The 14,656-nt window shown below is 50.6% G+C and overlaps 1 protein-coding gene across 3 annotated transcripts in view; it reads left to right on the top strand.

Moving 5' to 3' along the window:
• CHST3 (carbohydrate sulfotransferase 3) overlaps positions 1-14,656 on the top strand; it is a 47,288-nt gene that overhangs the window by 19,085 nt on the left and 13,547 nt on the right. The window lies entirely within an intron of this gene.

The following is a 14,656-nucleotide window of genomic DNA, read 5'->3' as shown; positions in this document are numbered from 1 at the left end:
GGCCATTTCTGCTCAATTCTACTACCCCACCTCTAGTTCCATTTTGCAAAGATCTCTTTAAACCCTACCTACTGTTGTGGAGCTAGTTTGCTTCTTTCTTCTTCTTCTTCTTTTTTTTTTTTTTGGCAGAGTCTCGTTCTGTTGCCCAGGCTAGAGCACAGTGGCATCATCATAGCTCACAGCAGCCTCAAACTCTGGTGCTCAAGTGATCCTCCTGCCTCAGCCTCCCAAGTAGCTGGGACTACAGGCATGTGCCACCATGCCCAGCTCATTTTTTTATTTTTTGTGGAGACAGGGTCTCACTCTTTCTCAGGCTGGTCTCAAACTCCTGGTATCAAGCGATCCTCCCGCCTCGGCCTCTCAGAGTGTTAGGATTACAGGCGTGAGCCACCGCTCCTGGCCTCTGTTGCCCTTTTATACCTACACTCACCTCCCTCCCCACCCTCACCCCATCCTTAACTCTCAGCTTACTAATCTGTTCTCTTACCATTTTATCATTTCAAGAATATTATATAAATGGAATCATGCAGCATGTAACTTTTGTGATTGGCTTTTTTCACTCAACATAATTCCATCAAAATTCATCTGAGCTTTTGTGTGTATCAATGTTCCCGTTTACTACTGAGTAGGATACAATGGTAGGGTACCAGGTATAGCTGGTTTTGAATGGATCACTCACATATGGTCCCAGAAGCTCCACAAGCGCTTGTGTCCTGAGTAAAGCAAGGAACACAGACCCATTCTCCCGGCATCCCTTCCTGGTCAGCAGGAGACTCTGCAGCCCCCCGCCAGTGTGGCCCTGCTGGCAGCTCATGTGTGCACAGGCAGCAGCTCCTGCTGTCTCTGAGGTGCCCTGAGGTGGTGAAGTTGGGGGCAAAAGTAGTGGTTCTCAATCTTCTAGTGATCCTAGGTTAGAATCACCTGAGGAGCTTTAAACAGTCCTGGTGTCCAGGGTCTACCCACAATCACAGCACCCCTTCCAGCTGGGGCCCACCTGGTCAATTACAGCACTCCAGGCATCCCCTCCCCATTGATCAGCCTTGGCCTGGAGTTGAAACTGACGTGCCCTCCTAGCTGAGAAGCTTCAGACTGTTTTGTCATGACCACATCCAGGTGTGTCCAGGCCTGAGGCCTGGTGTGTTAGGTGAGAGCGTCCCTCCAAATAATGCTGGAAAGGTGGGCCCTTGACCAGTAGTAACAGCTGCAGCAGGCTAGGATCGTCCAGGGCCTTTTCCTTGCAGCAGCTTGTAGCCCATCTGGGAGAGAGATTCCCAAGGAATGGAAAGCAACAGTCCCATCGGCATAGACGGGCTCTGGGTGACATTTTTCCAGACCAGCAATAATGACCAGCCTGTGTGCAGTCTTTTCTATTAGTATTTTTAGAGCCCCACACAGCTTCTCTGATGCTCACAACAACCCTGTGGGGCCAACCTAGGCTCGGAGAAGTTAAATCCCTTGCCCAAGATCAGCAGAGAGTACGTGGGAGAGCTGGGACCCAACCCAGGTCTGTCTAAGTCCACGGCCATCTGTCCAGTGCTCAGAGCATTTGGACAATTGGCCTCTGTTCCCACCTGCAGACTGCAGCGCTTCTCTCCCAGGACTGAGTATAGACGGACTCCTTTGTGGCCATACCGCAGCCCAGGGGATAGCACAGATATATGCGGGCTGAGACCCCTGCTGCCCCCATGGATCCAGAGCTGGGGTGGTGGGCAGAACTCACTGGTGAAAAAGAGAAGAGGCTAGGGTTCCTCTTTTTGTCACAGGAATAAATCCCCTTCCTGCTATCACTGGGGCCATTAAGTGAGGGCTTGAGGCTGTGGGATGCCAACCTAGGCCCAGAGGATCCCAATTCAATTTCCTCTGTATTGAAATGGAAGAAGAAACACTCAGAAGTAGGGTTGGAAGAAAACAGGGAGCAAAAGAAATTCTCCTCTCTGTCCTGTCCCTTATTTAAACATTCTCTAGGAGCAGGAAAACTCAGTCTCCTTAGGTCTTGGAAGCTAAGCAGTGTCAGGCCTGGTTAGTACTTGGATGGGAGACAAAGTCTCCTTAGGAAGTTCAGTAAGTAGACAGAGCGGGACTAGGAATCCTGGGCTTATGCATGGGGAGTCTTTCTCTACCCAGTTATCTCAGAAATTCTGTAATAGAGCTGTCTTTACAGGGGTGCAGAGCAAAGTGGGAAAGCTGTGTACGCTGAAGGCCAGCCCCTGTTCCCACTGCATGTATACGTACATGCACACATTCCTGGTCGAAAGGCTGCTGATCAATAAAACTGACAAAATCTCCAAAACCCACAAATGAACACAGGATTTTGCAGTCATGAGCATGACCAAAATAGGAATAATAGGGCACACAAGGAATGAAAGAAGAAAAAGAACCCTAGGGCCCAGAAGATTCCTAGCCTTCCTTAGCCTGTTCCTCATAAAGTAGGAGTAGCAAATATGTGACACACCTGCCCACCCTTCCCCTGTCAACACACATGGCAGACATCACTAATCAACCACCACATTCTTTCCCACAGAAAACAATCCTGACCTCAGCATTCTTCTCATCACAGTGCTCTAGGCTGCCGAGATGAGCCTATTGGCTTTTGCTCGTGGGATGAAAACTATTTGCCACCCTCAGCTTAACAGCATTCTGTGGTTCAAGATGCTGGAAACCAAGTCACCATCTTTTTCAGGCTCCCTCCTGCTTGTTCTGGGTTAGTTTCATTTCAAACCTTCTTAGATGGACTTGGTCACTCAAGTAAGCGTTAAGCACTAACTGTGTAGGGCGATGGATTGGAACACAACTTTATATACATTTTTTTTTTTTTTTTGGAGACAGTCTTGCTCTGTATACCAGGCTGGAGTGCACTGGCGTCATCTTCACTCACTGCAACCTCAAACTCCTGGGCTCAAGTGATCCTCCTGCCTCAGCCTCCCGAGTAGCTGGGGCTACAGGTGCACACCAAGACACGTGGCTAATTTTTCTATTTTTTGTAGAGACAGGGTTTCGCTCTTGTCTCGAACTCCTGGCCTCAAGCAATCCTCCTGCCTCAACCTCCCAGAGTGCTAGGATTACAGGCATGAGCCACTGTGAGCAGCCTATACACTCTTTTTATTCCAATTTATTTTATAACCATGTCCTTTTATTTTGAAAAGGTAACAAATTCAAACAATAGAAAAAGGTGTACGTCAATTCCCACCATATTTCCCAGTTCTCTCAACCGCTCTTGCCAATTTCTTGTTTCTGTCTCTAGAGGTGTCCTACGCATGTGTCAGCATTTGTGTGTATGTACTCTGATTTTTACACAGTGGGAAGTATGCCACGTGTATACTCTTGCCCCTTGCTTTTATCACTCATATCTTAAACAGCATTTCTTATCAACCCATACAAAGCTGCCTCTTTCTTTTTAATCATTACAGAGTATTGCACTGATAAATGTCCCTAACATTTAGCTAACACATTTTTTTGGCCCATTAACATGCATTAAGGTCATGGTTAGCTTTTTGCAACTATAAACAACTTACTATTATATGTGTCTTTGTTGTATTCATGCAAGTATTAAATATATCTGCAAGATTAATTCCTAGAAGTTGAATTGCTGGGTCAAAGAGTGTCTTAGTCTGCATAGGTGCTATTATAAAATACCACATATTGGGAAACTTATAAACAACAGAAATGTATTGCTCACAGTTCTGGAAGCTGGAAAGTCCAAAATCAAGGTAACCAGCAGAACTGGCCTGGTCAGGTCTGATGAGGGCTTGTTCTTTGTGTCAAAGATGTCACCAGACTGGGCACAGTGGTGTAAGGTAGCTCATGTCTGTAATCCCAGCACTTTGGGAGTCTGATGTGGGAGAATGGCTTGAGGCCAGGAGTTCATGACCCACCTGGGCAACATAGCAAGACCCCATCTCTATAAAAAAATGTACAAATTAGCTGGGCATGGTGGTATGTACCTGTAGTCCTAGCTACTCAAGAGGCAGTAGGTCTCAACAGTGGGCTTAAAGTATTAAGTAGGCTGGGCACAGTGGCTCACACCTGTAATCCTAGCACTTTGGGAGGCCAAGGCAGGAGCATCCCTTGAGGCCAGGAGTTCAAGACCAGCCTGGGCAACATAGCATGATCCTGGTCTACAAAAAATAATAAAAAAAAAATTAGCCAGGCATGGTAGCATGTACCTGTATTCATAGTCCCAGCTAGGGAGGCTGAGGCAGGAGGATCACTTGAGCCCAGGAGTTTGAGGTTGCAGTGAGCTATGATGACACCACTGCGCTCTAGCCAGGGCAACAGTGTGAGACTCTGTCTCCAACAACAGCAACAACAAAAATTAAACCATGCTGTAAACACACGTGGTATCATCCAGACTTTGTTTTTCCATTTACAGAGCACAGGCAGAGTAGATTTAGCATAATTCTCGAGGGCCCTAGGGTGTTTGGAATGGTCAATGAGCACAAAGTTACCACCTGCATTAGCCCCTAACAAGAAAGTAAGCCTGTCCTGTGAAGCGTTGAAGCCAGGCACTGATTTCCCCTCTCTAGCTGTGAAAGTCCTTGGTGGCATTTTCTTCCCATATAAGGCCTTGTCTCCATGGAGAATCTGTTGTTCAGTGTAGCCACCCTTATCAGTGATCTGAGCTAGATCTTCTGGATAACTTGCTGCACCTTCTACGCCAGCACTTGCTGTTTCACCTTGCACTTTTACAGTATAGAGACTACTTCTTTCCTTAAACCTCATGAACCAACCTCTGCTAGCTTCCAACTTTTCTTCTAAAGCTTCCTCATCTCTCTTAATTTTCATAGAATTGAAGAGAGTTATGGCCTTGTTCTTGATTAGGCTTTGGCTTAAGGAATATAGTGGCTGGTTTGATCTCTTATCCAGACCGCTAGAACTTTCCGCTTATCAGCAATAAGGCTGTCTGGCTTTCATATCATTCATGTGTTCACTGGAGTAGCGCTTTTAAATTCCATCATGAGCTTTTCCTTTGCACTCACAACTTGGCTAACTGGTGTGAGAGCCTAGCGTTTGGCCTGTCCTGGCTTGTGACGTGCCTTCCTCGCTAAGCTTAATCATTTCTAGCTTTCCATTTCAAGTGAGAGATGACTCTTCCTTTCACTTGAACACTTGGAGGCCACTGTAGGGTTGTTAATTGGCCTAATTTTAATATTGTTGTGTATCAGGGAATAGGGAGACCCCAGGAGGGGGAGAGATATGGGGGCGTTGTTTGTAGTGTCTGAAATAATTACAATAGTGACATCAAAGATCACTGATTACAGATCACCATAACAGATAGAATAATGAAAAAGTTTGGTGGGTACAATGAACAATGATTTGGGTGATAGGCACACTTACAGCTGTGACTCAAGCATTACAGAAGTGACCCATGTAACCAAAAACATTCGTACCCCCTCAATATTTTGAAATTAAAAAAATATGTATATATAAATAAAAAGTTTGAAATATTGTGGAATCACCGAAGTGTGACACAGAGACACAAATGATCCCATGCTGTTGGCAAAATGGTGCCAATAGACTTACACAATGCAGAGTCGCCACAAACCTTTAATTTGTAAAAAGTGCAATACCGCAAGGTACAATAGAGTGAGGCACAACAAAATGAGGTCTGCCTGTATTCATAAAAACATATAAAGGCATGTGAGTAATAACATAAAATTATCCAGGTCCAGATTTTTGCCAGCTATGGCATGGAATGGGTTGGCGGCAGTTCCGGGCAATTTCCTAGGCTTGCTGTAACTCCACCTCCTCTCTTGTTTGTGAAAGCACAAGACAAGCAAGGGACAAGGGTGGAATTAATTATAAGAGAACCTTGCACCCACTGCAGTTCTTTTCAAAAAGCAAAACTCTTTTTGCAAACTTTGATGCTTTATATTCTTAATAACCTCACAGTTAATGTGACCTATGGTGGTTTATGCAGTAAAGAGCTTTATAGCTTAAAGGTTTGAAGGCTGGGTGTACATGGTGTATGTGCTTGAATGGAGGGTTTATGTAAGTCAAGGGAGAGTTGGAATTTGGGTAGGCATTGTAGGGTGATGTCACATGGTAGAATGCCAAACTAAAGGACTGTGAGGAATTTTGTTTGGTAGCTGGTGAGGATCTTCTAAAGTGATGAAGGCCACTAGGTTTTATCTCACATGCCCACTCTAATGGATTGGCCCTGTGTTGAGAAGGCTTGTGAGGCTATATCCAGCCCCAGCTGAAAAAAGGATGATGATTGATTAGTGATGTCTGCCCCAGGCACAGGACTGCTGCATGGTGGAATGAGTGCCACGTATTTGCCATTCCAATGCTGAAGATCCCAGAGTGGGCTAAGCTGTGAGACTCAAGCTGATCAAGTTGGGCAGGGGCATCACTAACCTGGGAGATAGGAGACCTAGGTTTTGTCACCACCAGTTTATACCCTGGTCAAGCACTTCACCTCTCTGAGCCCAGGTTTCTGTAAATGAAAAGCGAGGAAGAGTGGATAAAAGAATTTCCAAGCTCTTTCCAGTCCTGACATTCTACAGTTTAAGGATAAGAGCCATGTTTTCTCACGACTGGTGGAGTGATGTACAGGTCGGATTTCTCCTGAACCTCTCAGAATGACTTGCACAGTGGAAGGAAAGTACAACTAAAATTGGAAAGCCAAACTGCTTTGTGTAAGGCTGCTGACCTGAGCCACTGCTGACAACATGACTGTGTCCTGGAGACAAAATTCACTGGCATTCAGCTTGTTCTCAGCCCTATAGCTCTGAGACCTACTGGGTTTGGGCCTTGCACCTGGGACCCAGAGTGCACGCCCTTCACACAGCAGAGTGGGCTGGAGAAGGCTGCCCTACAAGGGTCTGTTGTCTTTCCCCCCACCCCGTGGCTCCTGTCATTCCTGTGGCCTACTCAGCCCTTCCTGGCCACAGGGGGCCACAGGGAATGTGTGAGTGGCTCTGGCCTGCGGGGCAGCTGAGGGGAGGGCATGCTTGGGGGCCTGGCCATGGTGTTTCTGACTCTCTCTAGCTGACCTGCTGCCTTGGGGCCACAGGCGCTGCAGTGTCTGGGACAGGGCAAATCGGCAAATCGGCAAATTTACCCCCAGATGAGGTGAGGGGCAGGATAAGATGCCCAGGGCCAAATGCTGTCCAGTAAATGACCAGGTGGTGGCTGTGCCTGAGGGACATTTCTAGCTGGTGGTCAGGTCAGATTATCACTGCTTCTTTCATCTTTATGTTTTTTCGGGGGGGGCGGAGGGACTGAGACAACCCCCCCACTCCAACACCAGTGTGCAAGCCACTGAATCTGCTGCATCTGTAGCACTGAGGCCAACAGTTCCTTCCTGGCCCCACTTACTACATCTCAGGCTTGGGTGAAACATTTTACCGGCATCATCTCACTGAACTTCCCATGACCCTGAGTATACAATAGTTGCTATAGATAATGTCCCCATTTCACAGATGAGGAAACCATGCTCAGAGAGGTTTAAGTTCCTTGCCCAAGGTCACAGGGCTTCAAAAGCAATAAGTAAAAACAAGGAAGCCCAGAGCACCCATAGCTATAGAGAACATCACTGCTGACTTTGTGAGTCTCCCTCTCCCCTCTCCCCGCATATGTGTTTGTGTTTGCGCACATTCATGTATATGCACGCACACACACACACACACACACACACACACACACACACACACACACTTAAAAAAAATAAAATGGACTACAGCTGTAGATACTGGGATTTCTGCTTTTTGGGTGCAGCAGCATAACATAAGCATCTTTCTGGGCAAGAAATTAACTTTATGCCAATCTTCTTTTTTTCAGTGGAGAATAAATTAAGCATCTTATATGTGCCTAGTCTGCTAGCTCCTGGGGGGAGAAGACCAATCTACAGAAAACAACAGCTAACTCTTTAAAATAGTGCATAAGTTCATTCATTCAGTTCGCAAGCATGTACCGAGCACTGCCGTGTGCCAGGGGCCTCGGGTGCAGTGGTGAACAAGACTGCAAGAACCAGGCAGCCTCCTAGATTCCTCGGTTCCCCCTCCCTCCCCTTGTCCATGAGCATTGCTGCTTGTTTATTTATCTATTTGCTTATTTTATTGTGGAAAAATATGCATAGCATAAAACTTATCATTGTAACCATTTTTAAGTATGCATTGTTAAGTTCATTGGCATTAAATATATTCCCATTCTGTGCAGTCCTCACTGTTACCCCTCTCCAGCTCTCCTTTCATCTTGCAAAACTGAAACTCCGTACCCATTAGATGTTAAGTCCCCAGCCTGCGGCCCCTGGCAAATACCCTTCCAATGTCTGTCTCTGACTTTCACTAGTCTCGGCACCTCATGTAAGTGGAATTGTACAGTATTTGTCCTTTTGGGACTGGCTTATCTCACGGAGCATGACGTCCTCCAGAGGCATCCGCGTTGGGCATCGTCTGTCCTCCCTTCCACCTCTCTGCCACCACCCTGCCCAGGCACCATCTCTCTCCTGGACCGTTGCAGCAGGGACTGTCAGGGCTCCTGGCCTCCAGTCCTGCCCTCTTCCCGTGCAGTTTTCAAACCACTTCCAAAATGATCTTACATTCCACTTTTGAAATTTTAGATTAGGTTTTTAAAAGGTATTAAAGTGATACAGATACATGGTCATCAAAAATTGAAACAACATAAAAGAGTATAAAGTGAGAAGAACCATCACTTAATATTAATATTAATATTTCCGTATTTCTGCATCAGCACTTGTGTCCCCACACTTCTTGCTTCACTGTGCCAGTGCACCACAGGTGCCCAGCCCACCCACTCTCCACCCTGACGGGACACTCAAGGAGCTTCTCACCTGTTGGATTTCCAGGGCTTAGTGCACATCCTTGGCCATGAACCTTGGTCCGCATCCAGGCCAGTTCTGAATGAGCCAGTGGACTTCTCCCCAGGCCACCGGGCTGCATGGCCATGGGCATTCCGGACCCCAGCCTCCACCATGGCTCCTGCAAGTGCAGCGAAGCTGGGAGGGGTGGGTCTGCTCCTACGTGGCCCAGGGCCTGGGTTCAGTGTGACAGGCTGACAGGGGGCCTAAAGCTCTTCTCTGGGGCCCTGCACTTCATGCAGCTATTGGAAGTGACCGTGTCAAACGGGGGCAAGAAAGAGTGTGCCCCCCTATGTCTTACGCGGGCATAAAAGGGCCAAGGGGCAGTGGGGCATATCTTGGCCAGGGCCGGGTCCCTGAGAGTCTGTGGCAGTCCCATGGTCCACCTTGTGGCTCTGGCCTGTGACTCCTCCCAGCAATGTAATGTCCACTGACATTCAGGTGACACACACCTTTGCTTGGGCTGTTTCAACTCTGTCTCTGTCTTGGCTGAGGATGCACACAAGGAATTTAGAGACCAGTCCTCCCTGGGAGGGGAAGCTGGAGCCCGGGGCGCTGGGGTGCTGGGGGTGGCCATGGCTCTGCTGCACAGAGCCGCGTCTGCCTTTGTGCACGTCCCATTCTCTCCTCTTCTTCCTTCCTGGGTCATCCGGCAGCCTCTGGGGATTCCCTCTGCTGTCACACACTGTGCTCCTGGTACCTGGGGGCCTTGGTCTTCCCGAGCATCTCAGGATGTCCCCAAGTAAAATAAAACCCAGCCTGGACAGGCACTGGATGGACAAGCTCTTCTCATCTAAAACCAAGGAAGGCAGGTCACCCTCTGAGCTCCTTCTCCATGTCCTCATGTGCCAGTGGCCTGGGGGCTTCCCTGTCTCCTTCTGTCTCCACTCTCTGGGGACTCAGAGGCCACTCACAGAAGAGCCCCCTCCCAGGTGTTTGGCAAGGGGGGAGGGCAACCTCCCGGCCCCCACGGGTTGGCTGGAGCACTCCCACAGTGGGTTTCGTGCTCCCGTCTCTGCCCAGAGCTCCTCCACATCCAGCTCCCGCCCTCTCTCAGCTCCTCTATTCTGCGCAGCTCCTCCTCCTCCCCGTGGGAAAGGCCGTGTGAGCCGGGCCAGCAACAGCCGAGGCCCCATCCCCACTGTGCTCTCGGCCCCCTGAGCAAGGGGAGTGGAGTTTTGCTGCCTGATGCAATGTCTGGCAGGGCCGTCCCTTATCACAGCCGGCTTGCTGGGACGTCCCCCCTTCCCGAAGGGAGACAGAGATGGGCTGCGGTCCATTTGGGGCCTCGGTGGAAAGGCCTGGCTGGAGGCCATCCAAGTAGAAAACTCGTTCTCCAGTGAGGCGCCTTGCCAAGTCACGAGGGAGGCCTGAGCAGAAAGACCCCCGGGGAGAGCAGGGGAAGGAAGCCAAAGCCCAGCTTGCTGGGGCTTGCCCTGCCTCAGCTCACAGCCCACTTTTCTTTCCACGTGTTCCCTCACTACCATTTGCCTGGGGACGCCTTAGGCTGTTTTCTGCCCTCCCAGTGACTAGCGCACAGCTGGGAGCAGCTTGCACCGAAAGAACTACGGGAAGCCCCGAGTGTCGCACCCATGGTATCCGTCCACCGCAACACGCCTCGCACGAGTTCCTTGCACGGGCGTGGAATACACTCGGAGCACGTGCTCGCAGCGCCGACACGTGGCTCCCTCGTATGTGGAGCAACTGCTTTTTCTTTCTTCCTCTTCAGGTTGTCTGTGAACTTAGAATGATTAAGCACTTGCACCGGGCCAAATGCATTGGGAGAGGCATTCATTCATTCATTCATTCATTCAACAAGTATTTATGAGCCAGGGACAGTTCTGGGCACTGGGAATGCAACGGTGCAGCGGACAGGTGGAGCTGTCCTCATGGAGATGATGAGAGAGGCAGCCGAGGGTATTTTCCATCTGCAGGAAATGAAGCGGGATGCTGACGGGGAAAGGATGGGGGAGGGGAGGTGGTCACCTTTGGGTCAGGGGTCTGGGAGGGACTCCAGAGGAGGGGACACTTGAGCTGAGTCCTGACTGCTTAGGAGGAGCCAGCCAGAGGAGGTCTGGAAGAAGAGCCTCCCAGGCAGAGGGACCCGCTGTGCAGAAGCCCCGGGCAGGGAAGGGCAGGAAGGGCAGGGGCGGGGGTCTCAGGGGAAGAGGTGGGTGCGGTGAGCAGGGTCTGGATCTCAAAGGCCCTTGGAGGGCTTGTGTCTTACTGAGCAGAGCACTGAGTGTTTTAAGCAGAAGCTACTCCAGCAGTACCGGCATTGTCTGTGCCTTCAGGAAGCTTCGGCGTGGCTGAGGAGCTGAGTGACGGCACAGCTGTGAGCAGGTGCTCACCTGCCCAGGTGGGAAGACTCCCACGTGTGCTCCCAGAGAGGAAGCTGAGCCTGGGAAAGCCAGAGAGGCAGGAGGGAAGAGGACAGGGGGTGTGGGGGAGCCAGCGGGCTGCAGGCCTCAGGAGGGAGGGCATGGGCAGCGCAGCCTGGAGCATGGGAGACCCAAACCGGCCATGCCAAAGCCACGCTAGAGCTAGAGGAGACTGGTGACACTCTCAGGATGGGGAGGGCTGGGGACAGAAGCCAGGTGGAGCGGGCTGAGAGGTGGGAGGAAGTGAGACAGGGAATGACAGTCCTTTTGAGAACCGTATGGTAGTTATAGGTGGTGTGTGAGTCCCTGTCCGAGCTCACTGCCAGCAACTGGAGGGCTGGGTACTAAGTCCTCGGGGTGACTCCCGGCATCTGCCTGGGGCCTGGCACACCATGTGCACTCGTCAAACGGTTGCTGCTATGCAGCGCTGTGCTTCTCTTCCTGCCTCTGGTGTCTGCTCTCAACGTGCCGGAGCACTGGGCACAATGGGCCCAGGGGAGCTGTCCCACTCCCACGGCACCCAGGCAGAGCTGGGCTGGCACATGCTCTTGGCATTCTTCACCATTGGCCCTGGTGTCCCACAAATGTGGCCTCCACTGGGACACAGGCAGGGGAATGCCACCTTTTCCTGGACTGTCACATAGTTGCTGGGGCGTTGAAGGGATGAAAAGTATCAAGTACTCAGGGCCAGAAAGGGGTATCTGCCACACCACAAGGAGGAGGAAGAGATTTTTTTCAGTTCCTCTCATGAGCCAAGCAAGGGAGGCAGAACTAGCCCTTGTGTTGTGCAACTTGGGAAGGAGGTGGCACTAAGGTTCATTCAGTGTCACAGATGTCACAGGCCCACTTCTTACAGAGAGCCTCCTGCAGGGCGGGTTCTGCCTGGGGCTTTGCTGAGTGACCCCCATCCAGGCCCTGTCCCCTCCTTCATGACCCTGTGACTTTTGGCACTGTGACCCTCTTCCACCTCCTAGCCCTGGAGACCACTGTCGTCCCCCCACCCCCACCCCACTTCTGAACCTCTAAATCTCTCTCACACCTGCCCACCCGCTGCCCTGCCAGCTTCCAAAGCCAAACAGAGGGGCAGCCTGCCTGGGGCAGGGCGAAGGAGCCATGAGCCTGCCCTTGTGTTTCATGTCAGAGTTGCTTGAAATCCTTGCTTCTTCCTTTTAGGGCAATGTCAGGAAGGATCTTCAGAGCCCTGTATTGTTCTGGGGCTGAGGAGGCTGGAACGGCAACTCAACAATAGAAATAGTCCCTGGAAGGGAGGGTAGGAAGAGGTTCAGGAGTTAGTCATGAAGGCAACACAACTTCTAAATCTTACCGAAGGTGCTAGACCCAGAAGGGAGAGAGCAGCTAGGGCATCTCCCCCCACCCACTCCCGCCTTTTCACGCTTCTCCTATTTAGTGAATAGTTACCGTGCACCAGATATATTCCTCACAGCAACCTTATGCAGCAGGGACTGCCCTTTTCATGCTACAGGTGAACTAACGGAGGCCCAGAAAGGTTAAGTCACTTATACAAGGTTGCACAGCATGGCAGAGGCATAGGAAGGACTAGAACCCAGCAATTCTGACCCGAGCTGCTTTTGCTTCCCTCACATCATCAGACCCAGGCAACTTGCAGCTCAGAGCCGAGAGGGCAGAAAGTCAGGATTTCAACACCTTGTGTTCTGAAGACTCAGCGTTGGGTCTCACCCACTCAATGGGACAGGTGGCCTCACACCTGTGACGGGCTAAACAGCATGCATGGGGAATGTGGCCCCACTGGTCATTCTACACATTCATGCCAGCAGCCCACCAGTCACCATGCCAGGCACCAGCCTCCACAGACTCACTCACCAGTGATTTGTTAGACAGCTGGTATATGCCAGGTGCCATCCAGATGCTAGTCCCAACTTCAGGGAGCTTGCAGTCTAGGAAGGGAGCAAACGCTCAACTGGAAAGCCCCACCAGAGTGCTATGATGGGGGTGCCTGGGGTGCACCAGGAGACTCGAGCAACTTGGACCTGGGAGGGGTGGTCAGGGGTTGCTGCTGGAGCAACCTTGGGCAGGCTACTTAATCTCTCTCATCCTCAGTTACCTGATCCGTAAAATGGGCTAGTTGCTACCTAACAGGGCTTTGTGGAGAATTTGATGAGGAATGCAAGTGCTTAGCACAGCACCCAGCCCAAAGAAGTAGGCACTCAATAAGCTCCAGCTACCCTCATCGTTCCTTTTGGCCCTCCCAGCCAGAGTATAAGCCCCATGGAGGCACAGGCCACATCAGCTTGTTTGCTGCTGTATTCCCAATGCCTAGACCAGAGACCAGCACGTAACAGGGGCTCGGGAAATACTAATTTAATGGGAAAAGGCCCAGGAGAATTAGGAAGAGGCAGGTCTATTCCAGCTGCCCTGGAGCTGGCCTGTGGCTGTCTTCCCTCCTGGGCCCCTCTCTACTCACTCGTACTCAGGAAGTACCCCCAGCACCCTCTGCCCAGCACAGCCAGGGACCTCCACTCCCACTGCCAGGGTGCCCATCTGCTTACCCGCATTCAGAACCCCCACCTCACTGCTTTCCCCAAAGGACAGATTTTTCTGGCTATTCCTGAGGCCACTTCATTGTATGATGAAAGTACAGCCCTGGGACCCTCCTTTCTGCCCTCCCACTCCCCTGTGTCAACATGAGCCACTTCCCTTGGGGAAAATCCATCTTTTCCAAAAAGAGCGACAAGCAGTAATGGCAAGCAAGAGCCGGGTGCCCTGTGCGAGGTCATGGTAAGATGTTCCCAAACTCCAAATTGGAGCAGGTGGTCCCCATGCATGAGTGTCCTTGTGGAGAAGGGGGATGGAATTTCAGGAGGGGGGCCTGTGCAGGAATCTGGGGTGCTGGTGCAGAACGGGGTGTGCGTGATGCTGCTGATGGTGATGAGGGGGAGTGAAAGACATGGCGACCAGGCTCCATGGGGCAATGCTGTACATGCTCCAGCTTTGACAAATACACATGGCTTTAGTGGCTGGTCATTTATTCCTTTATCCGTCTGTCATTCAGCAATTGTGTTTGGGTATCTCTGTCCTAGCCAAGGATAAGGGATAACGAGAGGCCCAGACACACTCCCTGTTCCCTGCAAAGGGATATTCTGCACTGAACAGTTGTCACTTTAGGACAGAGCATCGGGTACCAATGGGAGTCTTTGCACAGTAGGGGGGCTGTAGGGAGCCCTAACCTAGCTTGCCCAGAAATCGGAGACCTGGAGACTACGGCCGTGTTAAAGGATTTTGGTAGAATGTATGTGCTATGGTGGTTTTTTTCCTCCTTAGTTAACTTTTAAAAATTTATACATACATTTGGTAAAATGTCTAACAATGCACAATGTTACTCAGTAAACATAAGGCTCACCCACCCTTCTCACTCCACCCACCCATCCCCCTTCCCAGAGGCAACCATGGTTACCACACCTGTTTCCCCGCAGTC

The sequence above is a fragment of the Lemur catta genome, chromosome 14, assembly GCF_020740605.2.
Source record: "Lemur catta isolate mLemCat1 chromosome 14, mLemCat1.pri, whole genome shotgun sequence".
In the NCBI taxonomy this organism is placed as follows: domain Eukaryota; kingdom Metazoa; phylum Chordata; class Mammalia; order Primates; family Lemuridae; genus Lemur; species Lemur catta.
The sequence above is the reverse complement of the archived record's forward strand: the minus strand, read 5'-3'. Positions and strand labels throughout refer to the sequence as shown.